The sequence below is a fragment of the Pelmatolapia mariae genome, linkage group LG17 (genome assembly GCF_036321145.2).
Source record: "Pelmatolapia mariae isolate MD_Pm_ZW linkage group LG17, Pm_UMD_F_2, whole genome shotgun sequence".
Taxonomy (NCBI): domain Eukaryota; kingdom Metazoa; phylum Chordata; class Actinopteri; order Cichliformes; family Cichlidae; genus Pelmatolapia; species Pelmatolapia mariae.
In genome coordinates this window covers 33,242,183-33,268,750 of record NC_086242.1, presented here as the reverse complement: position 1 = coordinate 33,268,750, position 26,568 = coordinate 33,242,183, and the positions used below count along the sequence as shown (strand labels likewise).

General features: G+C 40.1%; 1 protein-coding gene across 4 annotated transcripts in view; it reads right to left on the bottom strand.

Annotated features, from left to right (window-relative positions):
* The window catches only part of lrp8 (low density lipoprotein receptor-related protein 8, apolipoprotein e receptor), a 170,636-nt gene that overhangs the window by 133,488 nt on the left and 10,580 nt on the right, over positions 1–26,568 (bottom strand). The gene's annotated exons all lie outside the window — the stretch shown is intronic.

The following is a 26,568-nucleotide window of genomic DNA, read 5'->3' as shown; positions in this document are numbered from 1 at the left end:
ATGACACATTACCGTCAGTGTACAAAGTCATGGGAAGTGTTTGCACTGTGAAAACAGTTGTATAATGGCTTCTGCTGCTATAGAGGGAGCTGTTCAAAGTCTACATTCTAGAGAGTTGTCTGTGCTTTGAGGCTATAGACCTTTTTGGACAAAGACAGTAATGCCCAGAAAGAAAATTGAGTTTTACAGTGCTGGTGGCTGATAAAGAAAACATGTTATCAAGATGCAATAGTTTGTGTAAAACTCAACTGCAAATAAATGTCAGGATTATGATTACCCTATTTTGTAATCTCCCTCCTGTGAATCATTCCCAGGCAATGCACAATGCACAACAACATATAATGATTTTCAGGACAGGGAAAAAAATAAGTGGTAATGTTGGTAAAAGAAAACTGCAGTACTCTGCAAGAACAGAATTTCTTTGTAAAGCTTTTGGTCAGACTTGACAATAAGAGGTATGCCTTTACTTTCCCTGCTGAGGGGAGCCGAATAATTCAATTGATCCCCTTTTCATAATTAACTGCTGCTGAACAAAGGAGCACTTTAGCCAACAAATGGTAGTAATCCACAGGAGACAAGGAGTTAAATTATGGCTATAAGTGGGTCCAGAATGGGTCGTTAACATTGTAGTGTGGTGTTATATCAAAGACTTAAGCCATATGAGGAAAATAAACTTCCAGTTTCCCCTATGTACAAGTCTAGTATGGCTTGTACATACTAGACTTGTAGAGATCTCGTATGGTGATCTGTATCTCGTATGGTGATTTCATACACATTTGACATAAAAAGAGATAGGCACCACTTTCATAAATAAACCACATGATGAAACATTTCTTATGAGATATAAACACATTTAAAAGCATAAATCATCACTTTTCTTTCAGTGGGAATGCAGTGGAGTGGTTCCTGCTTCTGTTCAAACCCTCCAAATAAATCTATGGCAGCAGGTGAACAAAGACAGGTGGTTTTCTAACTCTGTGTGATCCTGTCTAAGGCAAAGCAGACAACAGGGGCAAAGTAAGGAAAAGAAGAGCAAGGGTGAAGACTATGATGAGACAGTTGAGCGAGGTCCAAAGTCCACCCCAAAGCCTAGAGGGCAGAAAGGAAAAACAAGATCACGCGAGGGTAATGACAGTGGTAGGAGGTGAGCTTTCACATTAGATCCTAGGAAGGAGAGGCGTCAACTCCTGAGATTCAACTAATGCAAAGTCTGTGGATGTGTTGCATCTCAAGAAGCAAATCTGGGTCTCAAGCAATGAAGCGAATGAAAACCTCCTCACCACCACCACCAAGACTGCAGGCACATAAGCGGTATGAAAAACTGGGTACGAGATAGGATGGGGAAACAAGCAGCACAGCAGTGGGATGGAGATCATTTACACCTCATCACCCTTTCATGCTTTCTCTCTCCGACACTTCTTGTTCTCATACACCCTCCCCTCCTCTCTACACAATTGGCGACAAGTCATTATGGCGGACCGCACTGGAGTAATTGGAGCAAAGAGAGTAGAGGAATCTCTACAAGGGGAGGGTGACGCTTGGACCAACATTTCTTTATGTGCCTTGAAAGCTATTAGTAAGCATACGATTTTAACTGAATGCTGTACATGCTGCAATTAGAGCAAGATTTTTGTTTAGAAATGCAGACAGTTAAATTATTATCTGTTCTGCCAGAATGTCATCCTCAGAGTTGGATTCTCAGTACTCAGAGCACACAAATGTATGCAACATTATTGCATGACATTTCAGTAGTGTATTTACTGAACAAGACCTGCTTTCAGGTATTTTGATTGCTCTTGCTCAAGAGATATAGAATTTTATCCATAACAAATCATTATCTGATAATTATCCATCACCTTCTACCGTTTTGATCCACATTGTGTCCAACACAAAATGTTAGCCTAGAAAAGTAACTTTGGTGTATGTTGGCTAATTTTGGGGGGAAATAATTTGAAAGTAAGCATTACTGTTTACATAGTCTACATATAAAACACCTGCCTGGAGTAAAGCAGAAAGTGACAGTCACAGTCTATAGCCAGCAGTGGATGTTTTAAAGATTTTAGTTATTAAGCATTCCCAAAGGCTGTATTGCCTTCCAAAAGATGTGGAAAGTCACCAATCATGGCTGGACCTGAAAAGGTTTTAACACCATCACAGCCATATCAGAGCTCATCAGTTGCTTGCTACCTTAGCTTTTGGGGACAGTGCTTCTGGTGCAGCTAGCAGATGTCATTATTTACATCTGCAGATCAATTGCTAGAAAACCAAATTGACCCCAGATGATAGCCAGTGGTTTCGAGATTGCATTTCAGGAAATGCAATCTGACTTTTGTTTGCCACGTGTACCGCTTTCCTTGCCTGGAACCAGTATCTTCGCAAACCTCATTCATCAACGGACCTGAGACTATGCCCAAAGTAGAAAAGGAAACTAAAAAAAAAAAAAAGAGTCTAGGACCCAAAAGGCTGTCCCTAGATCTATTTTATTGTATATCACCAGTTTGCCCTGAATGAGTGGCTGAAAATGGATGGCTGATTCCTATATAGCCCTTTTCCACTCTACCACAGTACTCGAAGCACTCTGTACAACATGTCACATTCACCCAATCACACAAGCACTTTATTCTAAGCTTTTTAGTGCTTCCTAACATTCATACTCTGATGGATGCATGGATGAACTTCGGGTAAGTATCTTGACCAAGGATACTTGGCATGCAGAGTGGAGGATCCAGGGATCGAATCACCAACCTTCCGATCAGTAGATGACTGTACCTCCTGAGCTACAGCCACCCCCTGTATTACAGTAACTACACTTTCTTTATTGGTGGAAAGAAACTGTTTCTTATCCTGCTGAATAAAGATCACAGCATGTTCCAAAAAAAATTCCTTCTATGAATTTTAAGCATATTTCCAATTTTTAAAAACAAGATCACTAGTATTGGGTCATTGCTGACAGACTAATCGGTATCAGAGAAGATAAAGTTATAGAAATATTCCCAATAGAGAAGTTGTCTTAACTAAGTGACGATCCCACCGAGATTCTTTTCCTGTAAAATCTTTGGCTAGCTTTAAGGTATACTTGAGTACTTGTCATATGACTGCTTCCAAAATCAAATGTGTTCGACAAACAGCCATGGTACTGTTCACATGACATAGAGAAAGCTTTAAAACCACAACCCTTCCACTTGCTGGAGTAGGCATCAACATTGGATTGTTGGTATCAGGACATATCAGGACATGCCAGTGTGATTCTACGCACTTAACTTGCTGAGTGTAATATTGGTATTACTGATAGAAATTATGGCTAAAAACACCAAAGCTGATCACAGAAGTTGGCAGAAATCTAGACACAGCGAGAGCCCAGAGGATGTGCAGGAGTCTTGTTCCCTCTCAGGCTGCTTGAATTACAAAATGCTGAAAGGTTAGTATAGATTTTTTTTTTGTCTAATGCTGCAAAAGATACATGTTGCCTCCCCACCTCCCCCCGCTTTAATAAAGCAGAATTATTCTTTCAAATATAGTGATTTTTTTATATCACACAACATTGATTAACTAACAGAGAGTGACAGAGAAACACCACAGGCAATGACGAGGAGGAGGATGAAGTGATGGAGGGAGCGAGGATGAGAAGAGATGAGCCCCACAGCAAGTCACAACTCCAGGGCATCCTCTCTCTCACTTTCTCCATCTCTCTGATACACACACACACACACCTACTATAACAGTGGCTAACAAAGACTATCATGCATAAAGCCTTCCTCACTGTTCTGACCTCCAGCTTCTGAGGACTGTCGATGCCGTCATGTCTAAATTGCCTGAGGAGTCTTTGCCTCGAGGAAAAAGAAAAAAAAAGAAAAAAAGAGGAGGTATGAAGGGAGGTACTGCGCTCCAGATGGGTTTATAATACTTCTGCTCATAATGTTGTGATTTTAAGTCTGGTTCACAGTCCATTATGCTCCCGTCTACTCCATTTCTCCCCGTGTTATCTGTTACGCTCGGCTGTACAATGGCCTCTTATGCAACTCAACTTAAGTGAAAACTGATTTTGAAATCTAGACAGCACATGAGAACATCAGGCATCATCAGATTGAAACGAGCCCTCGGGTTAGTAGATGGAAACTGCACTGCTCACATTTAACTTTAATTAAACTATTAAGTTTTTATAAGCTTGTTTGCTGTCATAGGAAATGGTTTTGAAGTGGTCTTAATTTTTTGGGCCTACAGGGTAAACATGGCCGGCTCTGTCAAGAGCTTAGAGACTGTTGATCGATCTTCTCGTCAGATCAGGTCTTCAGGCCGAATAAAGTACATTTTGCCCAAAAATGCTGTTATGCTGCTTCCTGAAATGGATCACATTTGGTTATACTGATTATTACTGCAGGAGTGTTTCTTTACAGTGAAATTCATCATCCCCAAAAACACAGAGCTTGACGTGGCAGACCACACAACCAAAATACCGCACCACAATTTCATATAAAGCCAGGGTAACATTCTACTCATCCTATTTACACTCATACTTAGTCAGACTAAATCCCTTACAGAGAACGCTTAAACAGTTTATGTCTTCTGTTTTCTTTTTGTTTTTTTGTTTTTTTAGGCCTTGTAATAAAGTAGTACATACAAAGAGATTCATGTCATTGTTAAAAGATGCCCTGAATCTCTCGAACAATTTTCGACCTTGACGTTGCACGCGTCAAAATTCTGCCAAAAATTCTGGGTTGCTGAATTTTTTTCCCCCTCTCTCACATCTAATTAATGCAGATTTATTGCACATGCATGCATACAGACCCCCTCTTACACACACACACACACACACACACACACACACACACACACGCACACCCACTCTGGGGAAATAAAATGCTTACAAACACAATCTCTCACTCGGCTCCACCCCGTCCCATCCCAGCAGACATGCATGCAGTACATGCATATCACCCCAGCTTAATCTAATCCATTAGTCATATTAAGCAGATGTGGTAGCTTGTGGTAGACCAGACATCTCTATCTACCAGCAGCAGATGCCGAGTTCCCCAACTGAAACTGAAACCTAAGTATATATTATTACATTATTATATATTATTTGTCATTATGGCTGCACTTACTATAGATGGGAATATCAGCATAACATCTTATTAGGAATCCTCCCACGACGCAGCTTTATGTCATTTTCTGTGCGTTTCTGTGAGTTTCAGCAGCCAGTCGAGTGGCTGCGGTGGGCATCGGGCCTGAGACAGCTGGTGTAATGACATTTTCCCAGCGAGCGACAGAACAGCATGTTATTTTCTTCCACGGATGGTGAGCGCACAGATTTAGAAAGGCTTGAACAAGCATTCCCATTCAAATCAATATTCCTAACAGAGGTCATTTGGCCGGTACAATCGAAATGAGATGGAGGGAAAGAGGGCATTATCAGCGAGTTATAAAACTGAGTATAAGCAAAGTGTGTGAGAGCCGTGTTTAAAGCATTACTAAGGAAAAGTTGCATTTGGTTTCACCGACCCTGCCGGAGGTGGGGGTGGGGCGCCTGGGCTCAAACCTTGCGTCTTAATCTGTCTCGAGTGGCAAACAATCCTGTTTCCAGTTATGTTTGGAAGATTACGTTCTACAACACTAACTTCAGATGTACCGTACAGCAGAACCCATCAGGGAGAGCGATTCCGACTGAGTTTAGCCGTGTGAAGGTGGCACAAGCGGGTCCTGTGGTTTTGTTTCTATGGATCAGTGCACTGAGATTTAGCATCCCACCACTTTCACAAGCGCAAGCTCACATGTGTTGGTCTGCACCTGGACCACATTTTGGACTTGCACAACCGTTTAATTCAGCAGTCTGATGCAAACACTTGCAATATAATTGCACCGTCAAAATAACATTTATTTTTTAAAAGCACTGCCTGAGGAGCTAAATAGACACTAAATAACAAGGCAGTGGCCGTCTAACTTATTCTCTCTGCATATACAGACTCTGGGTTACACTGGGACAAGTGTATCACATGAACATAATTCCCAGTCAGGGAGCCGAGTACAGATTAGATGGATATGTAATATCTTGCGTTTGAGTCCTGGCTATGACCTTTCCATTCATTCAGTCTGTGGCTACCACATTAATTAAACTGATACTGATATAAAGAGACATGGAACACATCAGTCATCGCAGGTCTACAGTTACACCATGAAGAAACAAAAATCCAAACTATTAGTAATTAATCTGAAGACTAAAAAGAAAAAAAGAAATAAAACAGTAACTAGTTTATTCTTACTGACAGGCAGCTGTTAACAGTGTTTGCTTTGGAAAAGCTAGGTTTAAAATCAGTACTTAACTCATAAACTCGAGTGGTAATTAAAACAGATTAAATTTTCTCTTGATACAAGGGTCAATAATCATTTTAGAAAATGAACATTATTTGAATTGGCAAGCTTTTAGCGGCTAACTTGTTTATGGCTTTTCCTAATTTTCCCAATCAATGCGAAAAATGGTTTTAGATTCAAAAGAATCATGAAGAGATGTTTTGTTCTAATTCACAAAAGTGTGAGAGAAAAAAGAAAAAAAAAAACAAAAACAAAAACACAGCTTGCCTTCAGAGATTGTGCAGTTTGAGTAGTCCTAAGTATGTTTCTTCTGTTTGTCTCAGTGGCATGGAGATTATAATGTTCCAGCAGCTAAGTGTCATGTTAGAGATCGTTTATTCATGAACTAGCTGTAAGAAATCACAGGGACATGTTTTACCGAGTCATGTGGCATTAGTAGAAGCCCGATGCCTGTCGATCTGTTCCACTCGTTGCTCATCTACGACTTTTACATACGGGGTTATCTGTCATGTTCTGTTTTTGCTTCAATTTTGCCTTCTGTTGTAATTTTGTATGAGCAACTCCTTTGTGTTTTGCAGTCACCTTGTGTACTTGTGTTGGCATGACTTCCTGTCTTTGTGCCTGGTTATTCATTTAGTTTCCAGTATTTGTTTACAAGGGACTTGTACTACGAAGCAGGATACTGGCTTAATCAGGTAACTTTAGGGCTAATCCAGGGTTTTCTGTACTAAAAATCACTGACTGAAGGTGTGTCAGTAACATTAAATGTCAAATGTAGCCATTTGTAAGTTTCAGAGCTCCAATGTGCGCTCATCACCACAGAAATAAAGAGCATCATCAAAAGCGCATTCAGTGATAAAATAATCAACTGGAATTAAAATTTCTATTTTACCGCTCCAATTTATTTTTTATTTTCTTTATAGATTTTTAATCACCATTTGATAAGGTCTCTGGAGTAGGTGGCACTCATAGGGATCATTTTCTGGGGAAGAAAAGTCATGACCCATGAAATGCTGTTTTTTGATTGGTCAAATGCTGCCAACACCACCCCTTCCATGTGAACACGCAGGAGAAACCATGTTAACTTAGCGCGTTGATAAACATTTGTCTGGATAAGCGATTCCAGGTAACTGAAAGCTATCTGGATTCACTGTATTATGAAGCAGGATTTTGACTCATCCGGGTAACTGAACTTGCGTGGTAAAACAGGGCCAGGTGTTCCCTTGTTTAGCTCTTGGTCCATCTAATTGTCCAACAATGTGAATCACATGCAGTTAACAGTAGATGATACATTAAAGGTGGATTACAATTCATTTTGAGGCAGCAGAAGATGTTGATCAGGGTACGGCTTTGACAGAGCAACATTTTTATACCAATATTAATATTCAAATATGCAACTGCATATTTCCCCGGGTTTGGAAAAAATTAGGTTTGTCATCGCAACAAACTTCTGTTTACCTTTAGCCATTCTGCATTATGAAATGAAGTCACGTTTGCTTTTTCTTCTCTCTCTGCAGCCATCTAAAGTATTAAAGCTTAAAGAGTCATAAAAGCCTTGACCCAAGAAGAAGAGGAAAAGTGGGAAACTGAAAAGCTTAAGAGAGGAACACTTCTCCTTTCTCTCTCTCTCTCTCTCTCTCTCGCCAAGATGTTGAATTCAACAACAAGCTACACAAGGATGGCTGACATTTTCACTCGACACAGAGCTCCATCTCTCTCCGTCTCCGTCAAACACACAGAAAATTTTAGGGCAGTAACTCACCTCTCTTTTATTTGCAATTCCTCCTCCAACCTGTCCTAGCAGTATTATCAGCAGCTTCTGAGCATACACAGAAGTGGTTTGCCTATAGGGGCCTCTGTGTATATCACCACCTGTGTGCAATAGTGTACGCCTGTCTGCTGTCTTTCTCCCCGTTTCTTATGCTGACATTTTAGCAGCTGGCCTCAGTTTTCCCCATTCACAAAGGAGAAATCCTCACTTCATTATTATTCACATTTCCCCCAATAATCTTCCAGTAACACAGGAAATGCAGGAAAGCTAAAACAAACATGGGAGGTTTATAAAAACTGGCCATTTGGTTTCACTGGAACACAACAGCTTTTTAATATGAAAAGGGGAGCAAGGGCAAAGGAAAAACATCCAGAGAGCGACTTTTGACAGCTTCCTATATAATGAAAAATATCTGATTAGCGCATATGTCTATTCATTAAAATGTTGCAATAAGGCGCAGCGAAATTGAACAATATTTATGTTTCGGTGGTGCTGTTCTTTGGAATGAGAGAAGTGTTATGCATGGATGTGGAGTTATTAAGTTACTAAATTTGAATGTGGGGTGGATCCCCAGGCCCCGAATCCTCCATCCATTCATCAAGGATAAGAATAATTGGATTTTCAAGAGGCTGGGGACAAATATGAGCCAAACACAGAGGGCTTGGGTGTTTAGCCATGCAGGAGAAGTAAAGGAGCTCACACTATGACCTTGACTGATCACCTCCACTGAGCAGCAGAGGAGGAAAACAAGCTGGTTCTGCAGGAGTCAGCACTAGAGACCATGCAGGTGTAAGATTTGAAAGAAGATTTATGGGAATCAATTTTAGTCACACAAATCTAAGCAAAATGTTATTGACAAAACTTACAAAAAAAGATATTTAAAAAATGTTTATATATTTTGTTTTAGCAATTCAGTACACCCTGTTCTCAAGTGACCCCATCCTTTTGTGGAGGACGGCAGTTTCACAGGAATCAGCATTAAAAGGAGTCCTGGTGTATAAATTATATAGCAAAGAGTAGGAGAAAAAAAAGCGTTGGCCACAGTCAAGCCTGTGTTCAGCAGTTCATTGCATAACAGCTATTAGATGAAAGATTCACCAATAATATTTCTATAAAAATAATAATACAAAGGCATGCAGGCAATGCAAGATGAAAGATATGTACGCTCAAAGGATGAACTTAGAAAAAAAAAAATCACAAGACATCTATTTGTACAGCAGAAGGTTGTAGAGGCCATTATACACTGAGCACACCGTGATAAAACATGAAATTCTGATGTTTTTGGAGTGAAACGCATCGTGTAACGTATACAGACATGCTGAAAGCGTTGCCATTTTGCAAAGAGGTTGTCTTTTTTAAAAAAAAAATGCACTGCCACAAAAAAATGTAGTCGACATCAAGCAATCATGAGCTGATGTTTCTAAACAAGAAAAGGAAGAAACAAAAGATTCTGGGTTTATCAAAAAGTTTCACGAGACGGCAGCAGCAGCAGGGAGACTTTCTTGATCTGATCCAGGAGTTGAAGCTGTATTTCGGCCGCTTTCGTACATATGTCAGGATTGTCAGCAGGGCAAGTTGAGCTCCTGTTGGTAGAGTTGGGACCACATCTGAGGAGGCAGGGAAATCCTTTCAGAGAGACGACTGACCCAGAACAGCATTTAGCTGTGTGTCTGAGGTATATACAGTTTCATTTTACTACTTGTGTATTCAGTACCGGCGCACGTATTGAGTTATTTGTGCACCTGTTAACAAATGCTGTGGTCTGATTGGTCAGATCTGTTTATTTAGATCAAATTCATCGACTGTGTTAGGAATAGGCAAGCCCAAAAAATAGTTTTAAACCACGAAATAGTCACAGCGTTAAGTCTGTAAAGGACTTAAGACTGCTGATGTTCTATTTCTCTTTTCCATTATTGTTGAAATAATACACACAGAAATATATGCACAGTTCAGCTTCAAAATCCATCATCACACCACAGTTTCCTGGGATAGCACGCTGAGGAGCTCACTCTCTGAGGCATGTCTAACCTTTCTGCTGAGCCCTGTGGGGCACCTATAAAAGGAAGTATCATAAATTATCAACTACTGCAATTAAGCAGTTAAAGAAGGGTGTACAGCAGCAAAACGAGAGGAAAAACAGTGCTGATTTTTCTGACCTCCAGGTTACAGGACAAAAACCTGCTGAGCGGTAAAGTCAGACGGTATAATTGGAGGGTGTGATACCAGGAGCAGAGGAAGTGCAAAGGAACATAAAGGACATAAAGCATTGAGATTCAACCTCACTTTTAATACTCACGTTGAAAGCACTACACTAAACTTGAAAGATTTGTCAGAAAGGAGCCGATCCTCCGCCCCACACAGCTTCTTATAACCGTCATTATCTTCAAAGTGTTTTGCTAGTTCCCATCTAATCTCTTCTAAAATCATTCACAGATCATCACTGACTGACATCCGAGGATCAGCGAGTGACAGAGATGGAGAAGGAGACCCCACGTAGACCATCTGACACCCCACGATTAGTGTGCGCGAGTGTCCTAATCTCTGCAGAATGATACCCCGTGATTAAACACAGTGGGGATCAATGAAAAGCCAGAACGCGTGTGTATGTGCCGCGGATGGGGTGGTGAGGTGAAGATTAACAATCATCATTAACACAACACATGTCCATTAATCTTCATCGTAAAGCCTGCTATTATTACTACACTGAAAAGTTCAGCTGTTTGTCAGTGACTGAGCTGCACAGTGCTGTACTCCTATTGCACAGCGCAGGAAACACGTTGTGCATATAAATTTTAATGGACAGATTGATGCGCGTTTGATACGAGTCCAGGGCAAAATGACTCACGCAGCCTTTTGTGCCTCATTCAATTCACTACTATTTAAGTGGTTCCATAAGCTGCGTGCTGAGACCTTGCACAAAGCACCGCTGAGTCAATCAGTAACTCTGACACAATATACAATATGTGTGAACACAAAAAATACCCAACACCAGTCTATCACTAAAACATATGGTTAATTTAATACATTTGCTCATTAATTGTATAACCCATTTGGATAAACATTAGTTGGTTCAAGATTTTCGGATGTCAGGATTTGCCGCTTTATTTGTCAGCTACTCCATCATGTTCAAGAAACAGAAAATGATAAAGTATTGATTAGTGCAGCTTTAAAATTAAATCTTTTTTGAGCTAGGCTAAGGAAGCATATCAACAACTCTAAGTATCTGGGGGGGGGGGGACCAAAAGAAAGTCATATATTGATTTTTGAATTTGAAAACAAACTTCACCAGCAAAAGCAGAACAAATAAAAACACCATGCACATGGGATTCAAATATTCAACCAAAGAACGACCACAGCTGGGGTTGGAAATTCAGATTCCTTTCAAATGACCCTCATTTGCAAAAGGTTCAGATTTGTTCTCCCTTCACTCTGCCATGACCTCTATACACTTACTATCGACTATGCTCCATTACCTTGTCCAGTCTATAGATATTTTCTTTTGTATCCATCCTCAAGTAACACCAAGGCATTAATGTTACCCAGAGCTACACATGACTGTCACTTCCTGCTGATTCACGTAAAAACAAGAGGTACTTCAAGTGCTTCGTCATTACGTAAATTATTCATAACAAATTATTCGATGATCTAATCACACTCATTTTTTTAATGAATAACTGGCAACATTATCCAAAAGTCCAATAGATTTTTGTTCCTATTGAGAGAAGAGAGCGGCAAACTTGTTTTTCTTAAATAAAATAATCCGTTTAAAAGCACTGATGATTTTCAGTGTCAGCTAGTTGCTTAGATGCAGGTGGGTGGGGGCTGGTTATTGGCTTCATTTGTCCATTTTTAGATTTTATTTCAGATGCTCCTCAAGCCCCTACTGAGTTCTGCTGGCCTTAATCTGCTGAGAACTAGTTACGTTTCCAACATCATTATCAAAAGGCATCTTTGCTCTCCTTAATTACAAACCTCAGGAAACTCTTAAGAAAAGTGTTAAGAAAGCCAGGCTCCCCCGTTCTCTGTCTTGAATATATTCAATAGAGATCAACTTTGAAATGCACTCCTAATTGCAACTGAAGGCAACATTTCATACCAACCACACAAATCTGTGAACCTGGATACAGATTAGTGCAAAGAGCTTAAAGTTTCCACAAACTAACAAAATGCAGGAATGAATCATACAACTCTTTTCTTCTTTTTCTAAGTGCTAGCTCAAAGCATGTCTTAGCTAATACTCAGAGTCCCACACAAACAGTTATCATATTTAAACACTAGTTAAAGCATCTCAAGGATACTTCAGGCACCTGCTGGGTACACCTCAACATTTTCACTGTTGAATTTGTGCCCATCAGATTTCATCACACTGGGAGAAACATTTTTTTCCCTGAGTCATCTTAAGTAAAGTCTTGTTAGCAATATGAGTGAAGCTAGCCGACACACCTTTTCCTCCCCGAGGTGCAAGTGTTTTATTGAGTTGGATGGCAAACAATGAGCCGAATTCCAATCGGCTCTAGCTGCTGTTGAATTAGCATGGAAAGAAGGGCAGCCTTGATTAGGGGCCTTGTGGTTTGTCTGGGCTGATAAGGGTCCGACCGGGAAGGAGACGAGCGACACATCGATCCTACACAATGAGCACTGTGTGACACGCTGGAGCCCCAACGTAGATTAAGACTTAATGAAAACCAAATCAGATGAGGAAGAGGAAGAAAGGGAGAAACGGAGGGGAGATAACGCGGGGAGGACGAGCAGGGCAGTCAGACAGGGAGTCCTGCCTCAATGTGGGACACAGTTAGGCAAACAGGAATACTCCATATTGTGCAGCCAACCCTCAAGAATCTATCTGTATTTATTATTGTGAAAGAAATTAGATGTAAAAGTACCAAAGAGATGCAAGTGTTATAAACAGGATATAGCCTTCTTGAACACCAGTCTTCCCAAAGTCAGCTGACACCACAACCACCACCAGGATTGTGATCCTTTGGGTCCTGTGGGTTCTGGGGCGGGGTCTTGAGGAGTTGGCTCCTTTTAGTGCATCCTGCAGAAAACTGATTGTGGTTGGGGGAATTTGGAGGCCAGGTCACTGCCCCAGGCATTGTGTCATGGCTATAACCAGGTAACATCCGCATGAGTGCCAGGACACAGAATTTTTCAACAGTACATTGCAGTGTAACAAGAAAATAAAAGTAATTCACTTCCTGTATCCATGGTTTTAAAGTTGCAGTCGATTCGTTTATTTTAAATTGTGTTTTCACAGTGCCAACTACTCTTTGACTGCTTTAAAAATCAAGTGTGAAGTACTGGAGTCAATATATCCCTCTTGTGAAGAGCATGACGGACACTGTCACCATTTAATGACCTGCAGGCCTGAACTCTGCCCACATGTAGCACCAGCACAGCTCGAATGAGTGTCTACCCGCTGCCAACTTGAGCCATAACAAGCTGCAAGGCGTAGGAGAGGAAGGCAGATGGGTGGTGATAACTGGTGGGTGAGCATGAATTGCAAAAATGTGAAGGTGTCGGTGAAGAGGGTGACTCAGTGGTGAGCCTCACACCGTTAACAGACACAGAAAGGTGTGTGCGTGTCTTCATGTCAGAAACACTTATAAAACTCGAAGACAGAATTAAACATTTGTGACTGCCAGCACTTGAGTGCTGTTTTTACCTTCATTCATTAGCCGCTAGCAAAAGCACACACAGACAGATCTCTTGTGGTTTCATATGGTTTTTATTGAACAACAGATACTCTACCCTCAATTTAGAGGAAAACAAAAAGACCAAGAATAGCAAGAGCACCAGTAATTCATTTAAAACCCTCTGAACCTTTTACTAATAATATCATATGAACAGTGAAGTCGTGCAGTGAATTTTATAGTGAAAGTCCAAGGGTGTAGGTCAATGTGGAAGGTTGGCCATACAAAGCCCATGACATCAATATCAAAGATTGTCACAGTAAACATACATCAAACTCTCAATATTACCTTCCCCTCAATTTCTTTGGTACCCTGTAGGGTCAAGGTCACCTCAACAATTGTTTCATCAATACAACTTGACCGCCTGTATTCTAATTGGTTAGAAAACTGTCTAATCTATAGTTTTAACAAAATATACTGAAAAGGGTTGGACCATCCCTGCCTAACTTAATTCATATAAACTTAGAATACTGCGACAACCCTCATGGCATCTCATCTAAAATCGGCAAGATAATTTGTGTGCGTTTAGATGTTATGACCATTTTTCATATTTACACTCAAAGCTGAAGGCTTAATATTAATATAATATTGAAATTGGCATGTTTCAATATATTTTAGCCTAATGTTTCCGAAAAGGCATCCAGTGCATGCATCTCGAAAAATTACATCATGATGGAAATGTTTATTATAGCTCAGGACCAGTGACCATTGACCTTATCATCATCCGCCCTGATGCCATTTGAATACGTGCACATGCATGCTCATTAACTGTGCTTCATCAAACTATCAATTCAGTGCAAAATAACAAGGTTGCTGTGCTTCAACGTCCTGCAAATACTAGGTTCTTAATGTGCATTTAGGCTTAAAACACTAAGTTGGTTAAAGAGTAGGTACAATTTGGTTGACCACAGCCTCAGAGTATCATGACATTTCATTACCCAATATTCCACAGGAGCACGTGCATGACGCTTCAGAGATAATAAGAGAAGCTGACTGGGATCTCTCCTCATTTAATGAGGTGACATACACACAGTGAAGGATGAGTGTTTTCTAATCAGCACTATAATTCAGATTTAGGTCTGTTTAGATGGAGGTCACTGGGTATTTAATAATAAGCTACATGGTCTGCTAGTTTTAGTGTGTGTGCGCGCGCGCGCGTGCGAATGAGGATGGTGCAGAAATGAGCACTGGGGTTGCTTGTAATTTTAATATCTTAAGAGATTACCATCTTTTGCAGTGTACTCACTCACCGCTTACACAGTTTGTTACATGTGAGGAGCCTAATTGGCAAACCTAAAGATGCATATGCGTATATTAAGAGAAATCCTATTGTGAAGTGAAAAATTGTCCACTGTACAAGACAATTCCAGCCAAACCACAAGGCCAACGAGGAGCAGATACAATCTGCTTGCACATAGGTGTGCACTGGCCATTTTGTTTGTGCACAAAAAAAGAGAAGCTGCTTAGATATGCAGACTGAAATACACCTCTATATATTGTATATGATGACAGCCATTATGCTACTTTTTCCTACATTCAGACAAAGCTGGAGCCTCAGCCACACGCTATGACCTTGCATTGCTTCACTGCATACACACTCCCACTCGCACAGGGGATAGTCAGCCATTTCCCCTACCTCAGCATGACACCGTGTGTACGTCCATGTTGCTCTGTGTGTTTAAATGGCGCTTCTTCTCCATGTGACAGATGGGCCCCCCCACTCACAGTAGCAGTAAGTCACTTTTGGATGCAGTAACCTTCACACCTCCCAAGAATTTTTGGACTGGGGTGGGGGGTGGGGGGCTATGTGTGTGTGTGTGTGTACAACTCCCGTTGAACTGGACAGACTTAAGATCTGTGCATTGGCGGGATCTGTCAGTGTGTTAGAGGACCAAAGTGAGCCAAATGAGGCCAAGGCGAGCCAAGGCTTTGGACCAAAAGCCTGTGCAGAGAATTAGGTTTTAATATTGTGTAAAATACTTTGGTAAATGAGGCTTCTAACAATGCAACTGTCAGACGTATAAATTGCAGAATTAGCAATTCATGTAAATTATAAATTGAATTGTAAATCACGAAGGAGGGAAACAGATGGCAGCCAGAAGGTAAGGACAGGGCAAACGGACACCCTCGTCTGTGACGTTTCTGCATTTCTGCTAGAAGGCAGTTTGCCTTTGTCCAACTGTGGGAAAGTCAGTGAAGAAATGTTGCTCTGTGGCTGCTCAAACTAAGTCTGATGTATTAAAAAAAAAAAAAAAAATGCTGCCTACAACTGTGAGGTAGCCATGTAGTGTTATCACAATTACTGTGACAGTTGAGCCCAAAAACAACTTATTTTTTTTTTAATCCATCGGAAGAGTTCAGCTGTGAGTTAAGTTTTAGAAACTGGCTGTAAATCTATCACCTTATGCGCTCAAAGCCCACAAAGAAAAAAAACAAATACATCTGAAAAACTACATCGACCAACTGAAAGGAGAATACAGCTAGGTAGCACTGCAGCTCAGCTTAAGGATGCACCAATAATGTTTACTTCCTGTCAAACTGTCAATACCATCAGCCTCTGGAGGCGTTCTTTTAACCAAGGGATACAGACGACAGATTTAGTTCCACAGAAATAACATATTAAACATTTACCACATTAATCTGCTCACAAGGAGAATTTCAAGGCCAGTAAGCAGGTCGGAATTTCAGCAAAAAATAAAAATAAAAATAAAATTGCTGATGACTATTTTTTTCCACCTGCTGCGAACCACCCAGCAGGCCAAATCAAAGTGTCCTTCTTGGAGTTAAAAAAAACAAAACAAACAAAAACAAAAACAAAAAAAGAAAAACACACACCTTGGAAAATCTCACTCTGTCCCCAGAACCCTTTATGACATCACAAAGAAGGTCTGAATAAACAACAGTGACCATAGCAGGTAGTGGGAGCGCTGGGTACCTGGAGCATGTGTGCCTGCAGCCTACTCTCTGAAGCAACAAGGAAGGAAGCAAAGCAGCTAGAGGATGTTTGTAATTATAATTAGCATATTACATAATGGCAGCATGTTTGTTAAATACCCTTTCTCCTGGGTGATGCAGTTCTGTCTCCATCACTTTACAACAAACTTCAGGTATATATATTTTTTTGTCCCTTTGCTGTCACTCACTTTGGAATTAGTCCAACTTACAGTACACAAACAAAGGAATGGAAGTATCTCAGACTCTCCATCCTGACATATTCTTTATATGCACAAAGGGCTCTCATGAGCATTCAGGTGTAATTCATAAAATGCCCTCACAATAAGCCTCGTATTTCCATTCTTCTCTGCTTCTCACTTTTTTTTTTTCCATTATCAGCAACGATCCAACACCATCTCCCTCGCCTTCCTCTTCCACCCATTCTTTTTCATCTGTCCTTTTCTGTCTCTCCCTCCATCTGATGTTACGCCACTTTGCCAGTGAGGAGGAGCAGAGGGAGAAAAGAGGAATGAATCTGGGTCACAGGAGGCCATGCATCTCAAGTCTCCGCTCTGCCACAATAAAAAGGAAATTGATCTGTTCCTCGCCTGCTCTCCCACTCCCTTAGCCTTGAACCTAGACACACACACACACACACACACACACACACACACACACACACACACACACACACACACACACACACACACACACACACACACAAACAGCTGACTCAGTCCATGGAAACAGCGTTCATCCGCTTCTTGGATCCATCCTTTTTCCAAAGCAGCAGGTGCGCTCACACTGGGAGAACAGCAGGACACACACACACACGAACACATGATCTCTTCCCTCCAAGCCACCCTGTTCGCACAAGTTCATGTGTGTCAGTAATTCTATTTCACAATTCAAATGAAAGCAATTAACAGAAGACTTTTCCTGCACTTTACATTAGTATCCATCAGTAAATTTCAAACTTGGGCCACAGACGATCATTTTTCCCCATTTATAGTTTTCATAATATCATTTGGTAAATAACGTTTCAGAAGACCGTGTACACACTCCCATCACTCATCCCCCAAAGCCTGTACTTAATCTTAAAATCATCCATTTGCATTTAAAATTTATGTTGCTGCACACCAGATCTGATAAGCCTTGCAGTTGAATTCCTGAAACTTTAAGTTAAGAGATCACCCCTCCTGAAAAAAAGAAAAGAAAAAGAGGGATGGGGACAGAGAGACCTTCCCTAGCCATAGAGCAAAAAAGGAAAATAGAATCATTTTCTCATTACCACGCTTCCTCGGTTAGTTGGGCTAATTTGGAGAAAACCGATTACCTTCTTCGACTCGAACTCACCCCCACGAGTCCCGGACAACTTTATACTTTAGATTATTCCTGGTGTTCCCTGCCCTGCATGCATGTGCTCTGCTTATGGAGCTGAGAGAAAAAAATTCAGTTAATTTATGGTTTTTGTCCACTGCAAAACACAATTTGCTCACTTCAAAATGCAACCATTGCTCATGGAGGAAGTTGGTTACTGATCTCACTGTCAAGTCTGAGGGAAAGATGACGGTTTGTCAGCATAAGTGTTTCAGCAGAGTTTTGTTTCTAGGAATGCTGAAGGCCAAATTGAACTGTGTGTGTGTGTGTGTGTGTGTGTGTGTGTGTGTGTGTGTGTGTGTGTGTGTGTGTGTGTGTGTGTGTACTGCTTCTATATTAGATCTTTATTTTCTGACCTTGAAGCCTCATTGTGGAAAGCTTCCTAAATCAGCGTGCTGTGGGTTTTTGCGTTTGTGTTGGTCTTTCTGTGCAGTGTACTCGTGTGTATCTGCTGCCCCCATCGATGCTTGGCTTAATCAATTAGTAGAGAAGTCTGGGGTCTGTAGGGGGAAACGGGGAATGGTCAGGCTCCTCCATTTCCAGCTGGGGTCACTGGCTTTACAATCCTTCAAAGTTAATGACCATCTCTGGGAACACACTCTGTAATGTGCTCTCCATTATAGACACACAAACGCACACACAGGAGGTGCAAAACTCTTCATCACCGGGACATTTCGGAAGCATATGCAGGCACACACAGAGAGAGAGACTCATTATCCGACACACCAATCCATAGTCTCTTCATCACGGTGACACTAACAGTAGGAAGCAGGCGCACACACACAGAAATGCAAAGATACAAAGGATCCTACGGTATGAAAAGGCTCATAGAGATATACACACTGTCACTGTGTGCACAGCATTTTTATTACTCCCTCTGCCACCAAGGTTATGAAAATAATGAAAACTTTACTGGAGGTGGGTCTCGGCCCAACCTAGAAGAGATTAACTTTTGCTGAAAAATGAAGCTTGTGCCAGTCAGGTGATTTCCAGATTACGCCACTCTTCTGTATGAAAGTTTCCTTCAATTTTCCCAAGATCCCCAACACCACTGGTTTAAAGTCAGCTCCAAACCATGACAGAGCCTCCACCGTGCTTTACAGATGGCTGCAGGCACTTAGTGCTGTAGCTCTCTCCTCACCTCCTTTGTATATATGTTGACGTAGGAAGGAAGTGAAAATGTCAAATTTGGATTCATCACTCCATGAGACCTGCTGCCACTGATATTCAGCCCACTTATGTAATTTGGCATAATTCATCCTTTTCACCTTGAGTAAGCGGCGGTTTTTTTTTACACTTGAATGATTCATAAGTCTTAAGTGGCTTACCAAAAAACATTAATTCCCATGAAAATGGGTGAAAAATGTCCAAAGAAAGCCGTTTAAAGACCTTCAAAAAAACCCTAGAGAACCTACTGAACTAGTGATGACTCAAGACCTCTGCACAACACAGAGCTGATGCACAAACAAAACAAGAATATTAAAATCTTACTCATAAAACATGTAAATTCAGAGCTACATAAAATGGGACAGAGTGCTTGCTGCACGCAAATGTCACACACTGCTTGCTGCAAAAACTATAGTGATAGAAGTTTTCACAGACGACCGATGGTTGTCCAAAGGAGAACTGTCTTCTTCGTTCATTTGGTTCAAAGTAGTCAAATATCAGAAGCATGAAGCTCTCAAAATGCCATTTCACGCTTCTTTAAAATTCCCTTGCAGCTCCTCCTGCTGACTCCCTTGTGGTGAGCGTGAACATCTGTGCTGGAAAATTAAAACTTAAGAAGCAAGTTTGGCTGCAATTCATACATCTATTTTTTCTTTTTTTTTTCTCCCACACTGCATAGAAAGATGGATCGTGAGAAACAGACACATAAACAGTCTGGCATACACCTAGTTTGTGTTTTAATTAAGTTTTTAATCACTCAATGTATTTATTTATATCATTGCACAAACATTTAAAGGATTTTAAGGAAACTGGTTGAATATGTTGCAGAAAACAAGATAAACCACACATGCAAAGATACATACAGACAACCGCACACACACACATGCACATTTAGTCAAACCTATACAGACATCTGTTTGTCTCACACGCTCGCTTTCCTTGCCCCAAAAGAAACAACGCAATCACAGCACTTCCACACATGAACAGCTTTACCCCCTCTGCACAGCTCTTCCTGTTGATTAAAAGGCTTGCATCAGGGACAGAGGGAGAAAACAGTGAAGGGTTTAAAATTGAGGAAAAGGAAAGACAGAGGGAGAGACTTCTTGAGGAAAGTCTTGTATCTCTCTTCTTTCAGAAGCAGCTACATACAGGTGCATATATGTGCAAAGTCAATGCAAACATGAACAGGTTTTAAATGAGCTTTCCCTTATGTCACTAGGGGTGGGGGGGAAAAAAGTCGATATCGCGATACTCTGCTGTATTTTGCTTGTGATATTGTGTCGATGGATGAACACCAAATATCAATATTTTATTAAATAAATTTAAATACTCTGGAAATACTACAAACTCATCTCATCACCATCCTGAGATAATGTTAGTTGAGCAGACTTACATTAAATTGACTCAAAGGAAAAATAATGCAGAGCAAGCTAATAGCTTACTTACATAAGAAAATCTATAAACTCCATCTTATAGAAAGATTTATGGCAGGTTTTAGTGCCAGTGTTGGCATGTTTTGACAAAGTTTGCCTCTGAAGACATTTACCATAAAAAGTTAAGACATCACAATATGTGTTATAGTAATACTTAGCATGTGAGAAAATGTTAAAAATCACAAAAATTTTGTATTGTGAGTATATATCTACATAGCAAATAAAGTATGTTCAGTCTTCAGTCACTAGATTAAACATGACCAAGGCATGAAAATAAAGACATGTTATAACTTTGTTTTTAAAAACACAGTGTCTCTGAGATATTTTGGTTTGTTTGTTTTTTAAGCACCAAAACAAACAAACAAACAAACAAACAAACAAACATGCACACACAGAGACAACTTGCTAGTAAACTATTATGCCTCGATCCTTTTATGGATTTAAGGGACCAATTAAATCAAACATGAGAGCAAGCACATGATTAAAGATTTATCTGCCCAAGGTCCCTGCAGCCCCTTCCCTTTTCACCCACACACTCTGACACACACATACGTACACACACCTTCTAGCACTCTGACCATCTGGGGATGTGGGAAGGAAAGCATTGATCTCATTAAAAAACAGACTTTACAGATTGCTGCTCGCTCTCTCTCTCTCTCTCTCTCTCTCTCTCACACACACACACACACACACACACACACACACACTTGCCTTTTGGTGTAATTCACTAACTGAAGTATAAACATGCCATTCACTGAAATCAATTAGCCGCAAGTTGCTAACTTTAAACACATCTCCATAGACTCTAGAGACATGGTACTAATGTGATAAATTAAGGTCAACCACACAGAGTTAAACTTTCATTATAAAACACACACCTTGCACGCACACACACACACACACACACCAGGTGATTTGTGACCACTGCTTTCAGCATTGACATATTTTAGATCTCACCCAATTTTTAAACCTCTAGCTGTAGATGTACCATAGTGACTACAACAGCCCACATCTGATTCAGTCAAATTACTGATAAATGCATGTTGCAATTTTGGTTACTGACCTAAGATCAATTTTTTGTATGACTGCCACACATCCAATGATGCCAAATATTTTGGGCAACTTTTAGTTTTTCCTCTGCTAAATGATGACAAATTGCTCACATATAAAAACATACAAACACAACATAACTTTACAGAATACTTTGACAATGATTTTGATTATGAATCGATCATTTAAGTATATTTTCAACCGAAATATGAACGCCCTGGGCACAACTATAGCTCACTGCCTTTTCTGCTTACTGTTAGTATTTTATCTTTCAATTTAAAGATTGTATTTTGTTTTCATAAAAGCGACATTAAGAAGGTATCTGAAATCATAACGTATTTGATGATAAATGCAGTGTAGCACTTGAGCTGAAATGAAACCATAAAAAGGCTCTTTGTTTGATTGCACATACACACTAGTAAGACCATCAATGATCTACAAACATACTGATGTGTCCTACTATTATACTTCTTTTAAACACTTCTTCAATGTATAGAAAATAATGTGCGTGCAAGCTGTCCGTCTTCCCTCTGGACTCTTTATCAGGTGCAGGTGTGAACGGTTCGATTAGAAATTGATCGAACCACCTCGAGCGTGTTGAGCTGAAAGCGTGCCGTTGCTCTTTGAAGTTTAGAAAACAGACACGCTTACATGCACAAATACACTCACGCAAGAAATGTAGTTTGCAAACAAATCCTTGCTCGAACCACTCCTCGCAACGCTTCCTGAATGAATCTGTGATCTGAAATTTGTTTGTAAACAAATGTAGAGCCGCATCAATGCAAGAACAAAGAGCCAGCTGTCTAAGAAAATCTTTTCCCACTTTCAGCCTCATTACTTGTGAACATCCCACTTATGGATGTTTGTCTAATAACAATATTAGCTATGTGGAGAAATGGTGGCACTGTGCAATTCCAATAGCAAATAGCGCTTCGTGCCTGTTTGACTAACAAACACAACAAATATGCCACATCAACAAATTATTAAGAAGTAAGAAAAGTTTGAATGCACTTAATTAGTGAATGAGGCCCAACGTTTCTTAAAAAGTCAAAAAACCGTGGCGTCTAATAAATGCACGTTGAAGTAAATGATGTCTGGGCAATTTTAATATTTCAATAAGACATTTCAATATTGCAGACTTTAAGCAGAGGACAGGAATGAATAGAATTAATCAGGGAAGCTGTGAAGCAGTCTTAATTATAGAAGGCAACTTGAGACTGTCTCTCTATCTCACTCCATGACTAGCACAACTGAAAGGAAAATGGCAATATATGGCTGATTATTCAGCGCTTACCATGAGATTTGAACTCCCGCACAGTTAAGTCCAAAGACAGGAGTGATGCTCGATAGAAAGAAAGTAGATGCTGAAAAAAAATTGCTTTTGAACGACTTCAAAAGGGGCATTAATTTCATTTAACTTACCACAGCAGAATATGGATGCTGATGCAATAATTTGTTACTTCCATTTATCGCAGGATCTTCCAGGTGAGAGAAACAGATGTCCAAGAAGCCTCAGTAGTAACAAACAAGTGCCCAGCTTTGAATGCCCATCAACTATACAGCCTTTACCAACAAAATCTGGTTATCAGTCTAGGATTATGTTAATAATACTACATACTCTACACATATAACTGCTGGCTAACCAGCATGTCCATCATTCAATAGTGCAATGAAGGTTAAATTCAAACTACAAAGTACAGGTACACATCAAATGGTGTTTCATCCAAAGAGTGTCAGGGTTTAATTAACCTCTATGATCACTTATGAACACATCAACACACAAGAAACAGGACCAAAGTGGTCTTGTCTGGGCCTAAAGAGGTGGAATAAAGCCATTACATGGAGAAAAAAAAAAAAAAACACATCACTGTAACAACACTGCGGGCCAATTATGTTTAACTACTGCCTGTGGTCTGTCACAACTGGGTCACTCCATGCTGAGTGAGATAGGTGCATGTGTGTGTGTTATAGAAGGTCTGCTTTGCACATGTGTTGTTATGTGATGACAATATTTCCAGAAGATATCTTTCCAATATACACATTTGTTCTGGAAATTTGGGTTTGCAACTCAGACTTGTACAAAGGCTTTATTTTTTGCTTTGTTTGTTTTTTAATTAAATTTTACTCAGAGTTTTAATAATTTATTGTCTGGAACAGTTTCCAAAGCTGGGAAGGCAAATATAAAAACAAAAACAAAAACAAACAAAAAAAAAAAAACCCAAAACATTAAAACTATAACAATAAAAAGTAAGTAAGGTTTCCAAGCTCAAAATGCTTTATTTTTTGGCTTTGGGAATCGGAGTGTCAGGTTTTTCCTTTCTAAGTCTGCTGAAAAGTACTTTGAACACTTCGTACTTCCAGCCTCCAATCTTCCCCTGGCCTTTTACTTTAAGAAGGAACTGGGAATTTAGCTTGGAAGACTTCTTTTGGATGTTTACTTGTGGGGATTAAATGTTGGCTTCTTAAACATGGCTGTGGGATTTAGTGGTGGTTGCACCTGAGCGCAGCAGGCACTGCAAAGTGTAAATTCATGGGCAACAAGGCATGAAAACTTGCAGATGGGCCATGGCAGTTGGGGAGTCCCCCCTCCTCCTCCCCAAGCATTTCTTGCTAAACAGACTTGGCATTTATGGTGTGACGGCCAGGGCTTCGCTATTAATCCTCTCCGAGAACAGCTAATCATACTACCGCATAATCTTTACGTTCCAACTCATCTAAAAGTATTGTGTGTTCCCACCGTTCTATTATTTGAGAAAAATACACTAAAAACAGATGTATGGATTCAGCACTAAGGGCCTAGAAGCTGTGGGGTGTTGGATAAGCCTCACAGAAAATGAGGGCGGAAAAAAAGTTCTGAATACAGGCAGCAATAGGAAGACAAGATGGAAGTGTTGAAATTGTGATGCCACACATAACGTGACGAAGTGGAGGGCATACGCAATGACAGAACACAGCAGAGAAGAATCTTGCAGATAAATGTGAACTGCTCATCGGTAGTGGTGTTTAAACTCCCCCAAGTAAATGTTTTCTGAAGTGATGCAACAACATGAAAAGAAATGTCTCACATCAAAAGAATTAAAACCCACGGGTCAGGTAAGATTCAATATTCCAAGTGAAAGCACAACATTAGCAAGCCGGGGCCACACAGATGGCATCAAGCAGCATTTTAAAAATCTGAAACCAAACAAAGGCAAAATCGCTCTTGTGCAAAGCAGGTTACTTTGTATTTTATACAAGTTCATGGTATTCAGTCTCTTCATGCAAAACTGTGCGTGCACATGTGTGTGTACACCGGAGAGACTACAGGTACAGATCAGAGTTTTGCATACGCTACATGCAGGTCTGTCATGCTGCTATGGCTATTTTCATCTGTTAATTCGATGGGTATGTGTATCTGAGTAACTGGAATTTCAGTTTTCCTCCCACAAATCCCTGAAAAATGTTTTGGCTGATCATGTTTCTGCTTCGTTTAATTATGCTAAACCTCAGAGGCCTGTCCAAATCAAACAAAAATTGTCAACCACAACAACAACAACAACAACAACAACAACAACAAGAGGAGCTGACAAGCAAAAAGGCTTCTGGACTCACTTTTTATCCTATCCTGGAAAATATACATAAACACATGCTTATGTAAATGCAGACACTGATTTCGGAAAGCTAAAGGGAACAAGAAGAGCTGTTTGGAAAAGCTGATATATAAAATAACACTGCAGATGCTGCATGCACCATACGGTCCACTCAAAACCACACACAGTTCTCAATGCACACTGTTTTTAGTGATTTATATAGTTAGTATGGAGCCTAGAGAGCCTGGCCAATATTAGCTATTTGCAATCTTATCAGTTTTAGCATTTATAACAGTTGATAAAGTAAATAAGATACAGGAGAAACACCGTTCAACCATGTCAACACAGATATGCTAACATAATAACATAACGTGATGGTAAACTTGACCATTCTCAACATTATATAGCTTGTCCGCTGCAGGGCACTCTGCACTGTTGGCAACGCCAAATTGGTCGAACAACTTGTTTTATTATGTTTTTCTCTCTCCCTCTTTTTTTTTTTTTTTTTTTTTTTTTTTTTTTAAATAGATACACTTATGGCTTAAATTTCTAAATCTTAGGGGACATCTTTCAATTTATTGTGTTTTCAACATTTTCAAAAAACTTGACTTCTGACCTTGACTTTGAGGTCAAGATTACGAGATTTAAACTCATCTGAGATTTTTAGTAGATGCACCAATGGTATCAATTTGAAAATCCACGTATTCAGAATGTTGGGTCTCCATGCCGCTTGGCAGGCAGACGACAATAACACATCCACTGTTACTCTATCCAATAGGAAGTGTATATCAGTCTTGCTTTTCCCAGGAACTCTGAACATTTGGAGGAATGTTAAATATCAACACTTCACCGAGTTCTTTTTGATACCTCAGAGGCATCCGATGAAAGACAAAACACTGCTCAGTAGACCATTTCACACTTTATTCTCTTACACAATTACTTCTAGAAGGGAGATGCGTCCTGCATGACACATTGCCGCGGATCTCAAAATGGTGACGGGCACTTGACACTTTTATTACCGGGCACCCTATTCTAGTCTAAACAACAGCAATTCAGTAAGTTTCCACTAGAAGATGGTTCCCTGTTATCTACTGTTCTGCAGGCAAACGTGGGCGAGAGTCTATAACTGAAGGACACCTATTCTAAGGCCTTTATTATTCAGGGCTGTGTCCACTTAATACCACACTATATGATTATATGGCATTTTGATTAATATGAGGATTAATATAAAAGGCACAGTATTAAAGAACTTCAGGTAATATTAT